The sequence below is a fragment of the Dipodomys spectabilis genome, unplaced genomic scaffold (assembly GCF_019054845.1).
Source record: "Dipodomys spectabilis isolate Male_0828 unplaced genomic scaffold, ASM1905484v1 ptg000137l, whole genome shotgun sequence".
In the NCBI taxonomy this organism is placed as follows: Eukaryota; Metazoa; Chordata; class Mammalia; order Rodentia; family Heteromyidae; genus Dipodomys; species Dipodomys spectabilis.
This window is the reverse complement of record NW_024870814.1, coordinates 11,637,978-11,650,712: the sequence shown is the minus strand read 5'-3', so window position 1 is coordinate 11,650,712 and position 12,735 is coordinate 11,637,978. Positions and strand designations below refer to the sequence as shown.

Below are 12,735 nucleotides of genomic sequence, written 5' to 3'. Positions count from 1 at the left end.
TGAAGGAACCATATGAAAGCATCAGATGTCATTCAGGATCCCCTTGGGCCCTAGCGACCATAGCTGCCACCTCCACTCAATTGCTCAGCATAGAGTTTTCATGAGCTTCATGCAGTCAGCTATCCCCAGTTCCTTATCAATGAATCTTCGAAGGTTTCCCAGAGGTTTATGTTGGCCAAAACACACCTTTGTTATATAATATGGATTATATAATACAGACTAACTGTCTTGTGACTATTTCCATTACAAAATTCCCTTTGAAGTCTTGTTAACATTGAGAAAATTGATTGACAGCAGAAGACATTTGAGTTTTCTATGGAAGCCTATTTAGTAGTGGACAGAATAGGATCATGTTCATGAATATGAATGAAAAGATTTAGAGTGAAAATGTTAAGTACTCCTAACAAAAGACCATGTATGCTGCTGTTCAAATGCCTACCATTAGATGGTAAGCAAACTCAACAAGAAACAAAGCCCTGAGGCTGATGTTAAAAATCCTTACCGTTAGGAGCCTGAAGCTTGGCAGCTCTCCACCCAGATTTCAAGGCACTGGCTGTCTGTTTACAATGGACCACATCTCCCAATGTTCAAGTTCCCAAGTATTTTATTTTACATTAGGATCTGTAGCCCAAAATCCCTGCCAATGTTGACTGCCCCATCAGGATTCTTAGGGTGAAGTCTGAACTACAAGTCAACAGTGGAAAAGAATGTGAGAGAACATGAGAGGCAACTCTGAAGATGTCACAGCTGTGTGATCAATGATGATGAATTATGTTCATGGAGTCAGAGCTGGAAAGGGAAAGAACACACTGAAGACTTTTACATAAAGCAAATTGATGCACTGGGCACATCCCAGAGATCATAGAGGGCAGGATGGGAGAGAGATGGCAATTTCATTTTGCTCTCCAGAATTCCAATGAGCAGGGTACTGCTCTGTCCACAAGTGCACAGGGTGAGTCCTGAGCTTCACCATAGTCAGACTGTGTTTGTGAGAAAAGGTCACATGGAGAAGTGCCCATTGTGGGTTCCTAATGTTCATACTCAATTTGCAAGAACTCAAAATGATGTTACATAAACAATTAACATTATAATTCTTTAATGTCCTAATCATTTTTTCACTAATTATAGGCAACAAATTTCTATTTATATATTCTAACACATTATCATTTAATTTGTAAGTAGACCATTTCTGTGTGAGTATATTCTTTTTTTAAAGACTTTAGTAATAAATATTTGTATTATCTTTTAGTAGTACAAAAGGACTTAACTTCAATGAGCCAATTCATGGGATATTATGTGTCTTGAACAATGTCACCCATCCATCATTCTTTACCCCTCTGCATATTTGTAAGTCAGTAAGTCACAAATATGGCTGGTGGAAATGAGTGAAAGGAAACAGACAAGGTACCTCCAAAGCAACCATTAAAACTGTGGATGGTATTCTCATTGGAACTGGATCCTGTCAGGTTGTTGGCATAAAAGTTCCCATGAAGTTCATGCCCCTGGAAGAGCAAAAGAGGTCAGTACTCAGGATGCAATATCATGCCAGCGGTATGATCTGTATATCAAAGCTGCAGGGTAAGTCACAACTGCACTTCTTGTTTCACTGCTCTGAGTGGGGACAAGAAAGGCAACAGTTTGTATTCACTCAGATCTTTCTCAAGCTCTGTCCAGCTCAAGATATTTCTCCATGCTCCTTAACACTGATTTTACATAGAGACTCCCACTTCCTCCTCTTCTTCCTCCTCTTTCTCCTCCCCCTCCTCCTCCTCCTTTTCGTTCCCTCTTCTTCTTCCCCTCGTCATCGCTGTCTTCCTCTTCTTCTTCCTCTTCTTTGTATTTGTCTTTGTCTTTTTTCTTTTTTTTTTTTTTTGAGTAGACAGTGGCAGTTATGGTGTTTCTATTGAGTAGCACTGATTTTTGTTGAGCTAATCAGATCTGGCATTAATAATCAACCATTTGTGCTGATGAACAGTTGTGCACTCATGATTTATAAATGTATTTTTGTAAATGAATGTGTTTAGACTTAAAAGTGTATTGTTTCAAGATTTTGTTTTTTGTCAGTCATGGGGCTTGAACTCTGGGCCTGGGTACTATCCCTCAGCTCTGCAACTCAAGACAAGCTCTCTACCACTTGAGCCATAGCACCACTTCTGGTTTTCTGAGTGGTTTATTGGAGATAAGAGTCTCATGGAGCTTCCTGCCTGGGCTGTCTTTGAACCACGATCATCAGATCTCAGCATCCTTACTAGCTAGGATTACAGGTGTGAGCCACCAACACCTGGCTTCTTCAAGATGTTTTTTTTTTTTTTTTTTTTTTAAGAAAATAACCTACATTGTACAACATTTCAAGTCATCCATTACTGAATAGATTTTATAACCTTATCCAGTTTTATTGATTAAAAAATAAGCATTCATTTTCACATCATATATGTGCTAATCCTAATGAAAATGAGAAGCTTCAGGATTGACAGCATATATGCATTCAGTGATACAGGTCACATGAGTGATCAGAATCTTCTTACTTGAAAAATTTCTTAGTTTCAAAGTGCTGCAAGTTCATTATAGTGTAAGGATATAGCAAGTCATTATTCATACTCAACTTTAAATTTCATTTTCTTAACTTAATCCTGATGAAGTCCATGGCGGAACTGACAGACTGTCTTCTAGTGCATGAAAGACTGAGCTATTTGCACAAATATACAATGTATAACCCAACAGGTAAAGAGTCTGGAGAGAAGAGTATGCTCTAAGGGAAGTTGTTTATAGTCAAGGACAGACATTAGTATGAGAGACATACATTCTGCTAGTTTATAATGTTTTAAACAGACTTCAGAGGATTCTGGTGTCTTAAGCTCCTATTTAAACTATTCTATGGGAATCTACAATATTGAACCTGAACAGCTAGTTCTAGAACACAAAGCTCTTCTCAGAGGCCTTTCACTTTTAGAGCCTAAGTCTCTATTCTCTGGCATGCATTGAATCTGCCCCTGGTGATTATCAAGTATTTATTTGACTTCTGGAACCCCCCCCCCCCACACGAATTACTAACCCTTCAATAATACATATTAAGCCAATTTTTTTTTGTTGCACCATTAATAGACAGGACATAAGAATGACCCAGATTATGAAATATCAAGGCCTCATATCTGGCTATTTCAGAAAAATCCAGTATTTCCATTGTAAGTGCTTTTAAGCATCACATGAATGCAAATATGAGAGTGCTTGATGAGAAGATTGGTCCAACAGAGCCCATGAGGTAGAGTTGGGTGAGATGCAGCATACACTGACATGTTGACTAGATCGCCCAGCAACACCTGCATCACCAGAGAAGCAGTGCAGACAGACATCAATGCCCATCATTTGTGCAGCATTGAGGAATAAAATTGTGCCAACTGAAATCTATTTCACCATACTAACTAGAGAATGATATCTATATTGAGTTGATAAATATATAATTTTACACTTTTACATGATTGTTCATCTAATAACAAAGAGCATTTTTATGTTATAGTGGCAATAAAAGATTGCATTTAAAACACAACAATTCTACTTTTGTTTAAGGAAATAAACTTCACTTGGGAAAATTGTCTGTTCTGTGATAATATAACCTATGAAGAGAAAGGTAAAATCCTATTATTCAATGCTATCAGTTTTATGGAAATAATTGTAGATAGAAAATTGGGAGTAGCTAATCTGATAATATTGACAAATATCTTTTATAGATGAGAACTAAACACTTCTAACAAAAGATGCCAAATTACCACAAACATAGGACAATTGTATATTGTAAAATATAGTAATCATTAACAAAATTAAAGGAAAAAATAATGAGAACCCTTTCTATTTTATTCAATAATGCATAAACAGATAGCAAGACAAGCATGAAGTCTCTAATTCTTCAATACTATAGACCAATTAAATCTAAAAAACATGTAACACTCCAACATTAACAGCACAATATGCACTTTTCTGAAGTGCCCATGGATATTTTTTCAAGACATATTATATGAATTTGAAAAATATCTTAATGCATTTAGAAAAACTAAAACCCTTATACCATTTTTTGAAGAAAATGAAATTGAGTTTAAAAACGAATGGAATAAGGAAAAGCTGAAAACTTCACAAATATGAAGGGAAGAATTCTACAAACAAATTTTAAGTTGAGAAGAACAAATCAAGAGAGATATTAATAATTATAACACACAAGAACACACAAATACAAAAAACTAAAATCTGTAGGATGCAGCTAAAGCTGTCACTGGAGGAGAATGTGTGGCTGTGAGTGCCTGCATTAACTCAGAGCAAAGTCCTCAAGGGAGATTCAGATTTTTCATACCATCCTCTAAATCTCTCCTTTGTATTTGGTAAGGACAAGTGAGTCTGCCCCAAGGCACACCAAGCAGAGTTTAGAGGTTCACCGGGATCATATCAGAAATGAGATGTGAAGGCAGCAGACAGCTGTTATAAAATTTTTGATTCCTCTAAAAAGAGGGAAGGCAAATTCTTAGAAATTTCTTTCTGGAATGGTTTTGAACATACTTGATGTGTGGGACAGCCCAATTGAAGATCAAGAGGCATTGAAGCCAAGATTGAATAGTCTGCCTGGAGACAGGAACACAGAAGGAACCTGAGTCCTTTCTGACATCCCAGTGTTGCTGCTCAAGCTCCTACTATCCATGCCTTCAAACTTCTGTATGTGAATCAGTTCTGCCAGATGGTTTCTTCTGCTGTCCTAGTGAGATGACCCTCCTGAATTCTGCCCTGAGTAACTCAGTATAAGTCAGCTGTCATGGAGCAGTTCTGCATACCAGATTACAGCCACACAGGCCTTCCTTCCCATGATTATAGTGTTTGTGATAACAGTAGAATCCCTGGTAAGAGCAGTGTCAGAGCTCTATCAGCAACTTTCCCATGGTCTGATTTTCCTGTTTTATAATATTTAAGCCTGTAGCTGCTTCTCCTGTTTTGATGCTAGGTGGAGAACTAGGTCCAGGTTCCTATCATTGACATACAACATATAAAATAAGAGTTCAGTAGGCTGAGAGTTGAACAGACTGGTGAGTTGGAGAGTGTATATACCTCTGAAGTCATCGAGGGTGCCATAAGGAAGCCTTAGTATAGTCACTCAAGTGAATTTCTGTGAGTTATTTTATGAACTGTAGGCACCCTCCCAGCTCATAGGTACAGGTTTCTTTATATTTCCCCAGAGAATTAGTATACCAACTTAATTGTAAAAGTATCTAATTAATCAAGAAAATATGTAAAATAAGTTTCAGATCCAACTGTGGCTTACTCTACAAGGTAGAACAGCTATTACCATGTGTTTATACATATGCTTTGGGGGAGACTGAACCATGGAAGACTGGAAGCTATAACAAGTTGTATGTCCTTCCTGCTATTGTGGCATGCTGTGGTAATGTCTAGAGAAAAGTGCACCACATCACATAGTCTACAAAATCTTCCAGTGTTCATTTTTCTTTATATATCCTGAAGCATGAATGCTTCTCGTTTTCCTTAATTCTTCCCTCCTTCAAGTTCAATCAAGTACAACTATGATTAAGAGGCACAAGAAAAGTTTCACAGGCAGCCAGGAAATGAGCAAGAGCTTACTCTACTTTCAAAACTAACTGATTGATTCCTTTAGCTACCAGGGAGAAACACATTCTATGCAGGCAAACTCTGCTGCCCTCCTCTGGCCTGTGACAACAGAGGAGAGTTAACATGCATTCTGCAGTTGTTTCCAGCTTTTTACAGCCTCTGCTGATTTGCATGTGCCCCAAGAACAGTCCACTGCCTGAGGATTCATACTAGGCTGCTCTTATGCTGTGCAAGAGTCAGTCCCAGTGAGATCACAGCATGGATATGAGGTCCTCTGCTCAGCTCCTGGGGCTCCTGCTACTCTGGATCCCAAGTAAGGAAGGACAATGCTGGGGCTTTACTCAGCTCTTGTGTCCAGTGTTAACCTGATTTTCAGCAAAGTCCTCTTCTAATGTAATTAACTGTGTAGATATTTATTTTTATTTTCCAATGTCAAGATCCAGTTGTGACATCCAGATGGTTCAAAGCTAGCGCTTTACCTCTTTAAACCATTAAATTAATTGGAGATAAGAGGCTCATAGAATTTTCTCCTGGGCTGGCTTCAAACTGAAAGCTCAGATCTCAGCCTTCTGAGCTGCCAGGATTAGAGACATGAACCACCAGCCATCTCAGCATGAACCATGGGTAGTTTTTTTTATTTGCAAAACACACTTTTACTAAAAGACTTGTATTGTGAAAATATAATGAGTAGTAGGGCAAAATAATGAATTTGATCAAAGTGCACTGTATACATGTCTGTAAATATCACAACACAATCTCTTTGTACAATTAATCCACACTAAAGACGAATGCACACGGAACACATGATAAATGATCATCTATGAGAAGATGTTCATCAACATTGGTTATTTAGATATGCACATTAAAACAAAATAAATACAACTTAAATGTAATTGGTTCTTCAGAATCCAGAAGTTGGTCAGTATTAAATGCTGACTAGGATTCTGAGGGACGAAGGATTCTGACTAGGCTCTCATTGATGGTTATTCATAATAAAAAATCGTATATTGTTTCAGAAGGCATTTGGCCGCTTTCTACAAACATCCAGAAAATCTGATGAGTATGAGTATTTTCATTCCTACTTAGGTATTCATTTGAATAGAAAGCATGTCCTCATACAATATTGCTTGTGAAAACTTTCAGTGCTGTTCTTCATGCTTGCAAACCCAGGTGAACAATACCAATCTTCTTGAAATTTATAAGCCACATGAGAAACTTCCATACAATGGAATATTAGTTAATGACAGAATGGAAAGAGTTTTCAATCCACACAGCACATAGATGGGTCTTAAAATATAGGTTGCTTAGTGAAAGAGTGTGAAAAGGCTGTGCACTGTCTTACTTTGTTTAAATGAAATGCTCAAAATAGGAATACTTCAAGGAGTCAAGTCTAGGATTGCCATAAATTGGAAGTTGTGAGAAATATATTGGGGAGGGGGTCATAGGGAGTTTTCTAGAACTGTGATAGATATTACTCTGCTTGTTTTTGTAGTGGTGGATCCACAATACTATTTAATTTTGGAAACATAGAGACTTACCAACAGAAAGTGAGTGTCAGTATACGAAAATGAGTTGAGGTCCCAAGATCTCAAGATAGAATTTAGGCTGTAATAGAGGAATCTAGATTAATTGCAAATCCTGATATCACCTCAGTACAAGGAAGGAATTGAGTACATGTTGCTATGTCCTCAGATAAACAAAGGATAGAAAGACAATCTCATCATACAATTTCATGGCCTCTTTTCTAGACCTCCATGTGCCTTGTAAGCCAGGGGCAGTTGTCATCACTGATTGTTCTAATTCTCACTTATTTTTCTTTGTCTCCACTCTAATTCACACCCTCAAAATTTACTGCAGAATAAGCTTAGGAAAACTTAAGTATATTTAGTTACTTCCAATTTTGGTCAATGTTCCCTTAGAAAGGAACTCTAAAATGTAGGGTAAATGTTGAGGTTTATTTTAAATTTTGTTACGTTCTTACTTTAATAAACCAACTCTTGTTTCATGTCTAAGAACTGTGACAAATAAAGAACATGTTCAGTCACAACATTCTGTAAAGCTTTGTGTAAAAGAAATAAAGAGCTTGAAGAAAAAACTTCTATAAATCATCCTTGTCATGAAAATTTACCAAGTGTCTTTTGGTTGGAAGCATGACGTTTGCTATGAATAACTAAAGAAGGATTTTTGTGGTGGCAGATGTTACTCATGGGTTGGCAAAAGCATTAACTAAACAAGGTAGCAAAGATGTAACAGTTTATTAGGATGCTGTTGAGAGACAGCTGAGGCACAAGAGAGGACTGGTGACCCAAGATTAGGATTAGGAAGGGCCTCTATAGAAGTAATAGACTACATGGAAATATTTGGTAGATTAGTTCTTCCTTATGGTTTCGAAACCAGAGTTCTAATACTCCAGGCACAAACTGCTAAAGTTCCCCGTGCAAGGTCTGGCCAGTCCTCTATGCATTAAATAAAGGGATATACAGGGTAAAAGAAGGAGATTGGTTACATAGCATGCAAAAGATAGGAAGACAGAATTTAACCCATCTTTAGTAGTCTTCAGGGTACTGACAGTAGATCTAGGTTTAAATAGACAAAGAACTGTGATTAGGGAAAGAACTATGCATAATATTTAAGTGTTTCTAGTCACTGCTGTTGGTCCATTATATCTGTGTTTGTTTCCTAAGGCCTTGCAGAGGAGTAGGTATCACTTTATCACTTGATGGGAGTGAACTATTCTTAGGTGCTTGGTGGTTGATCTATTTGAAATTCTAATGTTGGGGAAGATTTCCTTTTTGAAAACTGTATGTTATTGTAAAGATGATGTACAGAGGGGTTACAGTTACATAAGTAATGAGTACATTTCTTTTTAAAAAACAAAGGTGAGTATTTTATCAGCAATCCCACAGTTGTTAAATTTAAAACTGCAGTAATAAATAACTTTAGATGATTGATTCAAAGATACAAACTATCAAATCTATGTAAGGAAGAAAGAGGCAATCAAATTGAATCTATATATATTAGTTAACTTACATTTAAATACATTACAATCAAGAGAACCCATGGTATTGATGAACTTGTTACTGATTCTAAAACTTTGAAGGTCATTTTGATTCTTCAAAAATTTTCTTTAGAAATTGAAGAAATAATATTTGCCCACATAAAATTTATTTTTTTATTGTAAGGGTGATGTACAGAGGAGTTACAGTTACATATGTAAGGTAATGAGTACATTTCTTATTGAACACTGTTATCCCCTTCCTCATTTTCTCCCACTTTCCCTTCCCTCTACTTCCCTCTCCACCCCAAGTTGTAAAGTTTGTTTCCAAAATGTCTTGTGAGTATTACTATTACATTGGCTCATCCTTTGTCCTTTGTCTCACCACTTTGTTCTTCCCCTTCCCTTCCCCAAATCAGATATACATTTATACAAGACACAAAGTACCAACATAAAAAACAGTGACAAAATGGAATAAACCAAGGGATAAATGAAGGAAAAGAAGAAATAACTTCACACAGTACAATAAAATAGAAAATTCTAAACAAAACCTAAAAACACTTGTTTCCATATGTTGGAGTTCATTTCGATTAGCATCATTTGATATGGTCATAAGATTAGTACATTTCTTTTTTAGCAGTTTTACCTCCTTCCTCATTTTCTCCTGCTTTCCCTTCCCCTACTGTCTCATACCCCCAAGTTGTAAAGTTAATTGTCAATATAGTGTCTATATCATTGTAGCATTGGTTCACTCTTTGTCCAAATGTTCCTGGGATTCCTCTACCCTTCCCCAAAACAGATAAACTGTATTCATGACAAAGGGCAACAAAAATCAGAAATCATGAACATACAGAATAAATCAGAGAAGAAAAAAGCAAAACAAAAGAAATAACTGCAAACAGTACACTTTAAAAAATGAAAGAAAAAGAAAACAACAATAGCAACAAAAAAATTAACCCTCCTTGTGGCCAAATCGTGAAGAACTTTTTTTTTTTTGTTTTCTTTTTTTTATTGTGAAAATCTCGTACAGAGGAGTTACAATTACATCGGAAGATAATAAGCATTTTGTTTATCATCATTTTATAAGGTCATATATACAGAGATATTGGGCTATTGTGAACCTCTACTAGGACTATCCTGGGCATATACTACTTATTACGGATGAGGAAAACCATGAGCCTATGTTTCTTTGGTTCTGGCTTACTTCACTTAATATAATTTTTCCAAGTCTTTCCATTTGCTTACGAATGGGACAATTTCATTCTTTCTCATGGAAGCACAGAATTCCGTATGTGTGTGTGTGTGTGTGTGTGTGTGTGTGTGTGTGTGTGTGTGTGTGTGTGTGTATCACATTTTCTTGATCCATTTATCTAATAAGGAACATCTGGGTTGGTTCTATATCTTAGCTATACTAAATAATGCTGCAGTGAACATAGTTGTGCTGGTAGCTTTAGTGTGGATAAATGTCCAGGAGTGGGATTGCTGGGTTATAGGGGAGCTCTATGTTTAATCTTTTGAGGAACCTCTATATTGCTTTCCTGCATGGTTGTCTAAACTTGCCTTGCCTTGGCAAGACTCCTTATTTCACTCCTAAAAATGAAGTCTTTTTCTCAGCTCTTGTGGTTGTTAGTGCTCTGGATCCCTGGTAAGGGCAAAGGAAGATGAGGAATGAGAGTGAGATGGAAGGGTGAGCTCTCAGGCCCCTTTGTGCCCTATCCATGTGCTAGATGTGCAGATCTTATCATGATGGGCAAGTGACATTTAGGTCTGGGAAAATAAGGAAGTTTCCAAAAAGAGCTTGATCCTTTGTTTGGCTGAAGACTCTGCTAGGTGGGAATACCACTGGTGCCACCTAGAGACACATTTATGCTTTAAAAATGTCTCATTTTTACAAATACTTAGTATTTTAGATTCTGGTTTAAATCATGAAATATGAGTAATAGGCAAATATATATCAAATTAGATGTAATAAATGTATATGCCCCTATACTTGTACATAACCTTGCACTTCTAACTTATTCTAATTTCAGGATGCAGTAGAGATATTGTGTTGACCCAGACTCCAATCTCCCTGACTGCCACACTGGGAGAGTAGGCCTCCATCTCCTACAGGGCTAGTCAGAGCCTCCTAGAGAGTGATGATGCTTATCTGGCATGGTATCTGCAGAACTTTGGCCAGTCTCCCCAACTCCTTATCTATGGAGTTTCCAACTGAGCATCTAGTATCCCAGTCAGATTCAGTGGCAATGGGTCAGATACAGATTTCACACTGAAAATCAGCAGGGTGGAGCCTGGGGATGTTGGAGTTTATTACTGCTTTCAAGATACACATTTTCTTCCCACAGTGATACAGCCCTGAACTAAAACCTCCCATCTGACTGGGTGAGTTACTTTCATGGGTTACTTGTCCAGGGGCACAGCAGAACAGATTGAGTGTACGTAGGACATTCATACAATGGTCAATGTGAGAGTGACTCTGAGAGTAGAAGAGTATGTGGCTACCTACAATTTACAAATACCAAGAAAATAATCATGGAAGAACAAATCCAGGAGACTTCAGATCAACCATGGGGTATTAATTGAAAATATTCCTTGTGTCTAAAGTAGCATTATGGCTAGCTAGCAATATAAAGAATCAAATGTCTGCTGCAATGTAAGTTTGTTGCCTTTGTAATAAAAATTATAGTAATTCCATCAAGCACACCATCTTGGTCCATACCTATAGCATATGCTTCAGTTTCTATTCAGAATCTGGAAGCCCAGTTATGCATTTTCTAGCTGCTCTCTGTGTTTCCCAAGTCTTTCCTGACCATCAAACTATTAGCAGAGTTTGATAACTGTCCTTTGGCTGTATCAACCTGGAACAGCTACAGTACTGGACTTTGTACAGTGGTCCCTGGCCTTCTGTATCCTGGTACTCTGGTACTTTAAAAGGGAGAGTCTGGAGAAACCCTGTAATAGTGTTCATAGGTTCCAGAGAGTCTGAGATTGAGCTCTTGTTCAATGGACATACCATTCACTGCCCTACCTGGTCAGCCTTTGTGATTTTATTTGAAAAACTATGGCATGAGGGAATCATCAATGTATTAGTTTGTCTTTTATCTACTTTGATCACATTAAATAATGTCATTTTCTTGTAATGAGCCTTTCAGAAGCTTGGACTATGATACTGCACAGCCGAGGACTCGAGGATTGTCTGGCCTCCACCAGTGTCCAGTGTGCATCTGCCTCCGGTGGTGTAAACTGTTTTACTGTGATGCTCTCAAAGCCATCTCTGAAACTAAAGGATGAAGTTGGAGATACTATGATGCCACTGAGATAACATTCATAGGAGAAATACGATCTGCAATGTATGTGAACTAATGGAATAATTCATGCAACTTATGGAAATTTCTAACAAATTGTATCCACAACTGTATTATTCTGCACAAGATTAGTATCACAGGTAGAGAGATGGTTTTTACTCCTCAGTTAGCCCATTTTAGATTGTTTCTATTTAAACCATCACTCTCTCTCTCTCTCCCTCCCTCTCTCTTACACACACACACACACACACACACACACACACCAGTATCAGTTCATTTCTTTTCTTTTCTTTCCTTTTTTGCCAGTCCTGGGCCTGAATTCAGGACCTGGGCACTGTCCCTGAGCTTCTTGGCTCAAGGATAGTGCTCTACCACTTGAGCTGTAGCACCACTTGTGGCTTTTTTTTCCCCTGTGGATGTGGTACTGAGAAATTGAACCCAGGGCTTCATACATGCTAGGCAAACACTCTACACTAAGCCACATTTCCAGCCTTTTCTATAACAAAGCTAAGCTCTGAATAAAGAAGAGTTTTGTTTAACTCACAGTTTTAGATGCAGAAAGCCCTAGATGTAATATTCTCATCAGTGTTCTCATCAGGTGATGGCTGTCGTGTCTGTGGGAAAATATGGTGTGTCTATAAAAAGAGAACTCGCTGCAAGTTGAAGTGGTCAAGCATATGATTGTCTTCCTTTTATCACAAACAACTACTGTTGAGCCTACTCTCACTTCAGGAGATCAACTTTAATCCTCCAGAGTTCAGGAACTCCCCTGATGTAATCACATCCTACAAGACACCTTTTCCAATAGCCAAGTGGAGACCCTTGGGACATCAG

At 37.7% G+C, this 12,735-nt stretch overlaps 1 long non-coding RNA gene across 1 annotated transcript; it reads right to left on the bottom strand.

Annotated features, from left to right (window-relative positions):
* Positions 1-708: 708 nt before the first annotated feature.
* LOC122116748 lies at positions 709-12,522 on the bottom strand. The gene is made up of 3 exons (XR_006149020.1): positions 12,446-12,522; positions 1,409-1,502; positions 709-789 (listed from the first exon to the last, which is right to left on the bottom strand). It is a non-coding gene; the product is annotated as an uncharacterized LOC122116748 (long non-coding RNA).
* Positions 12,523-12,735: the final 213 nt, after the last annotated feature.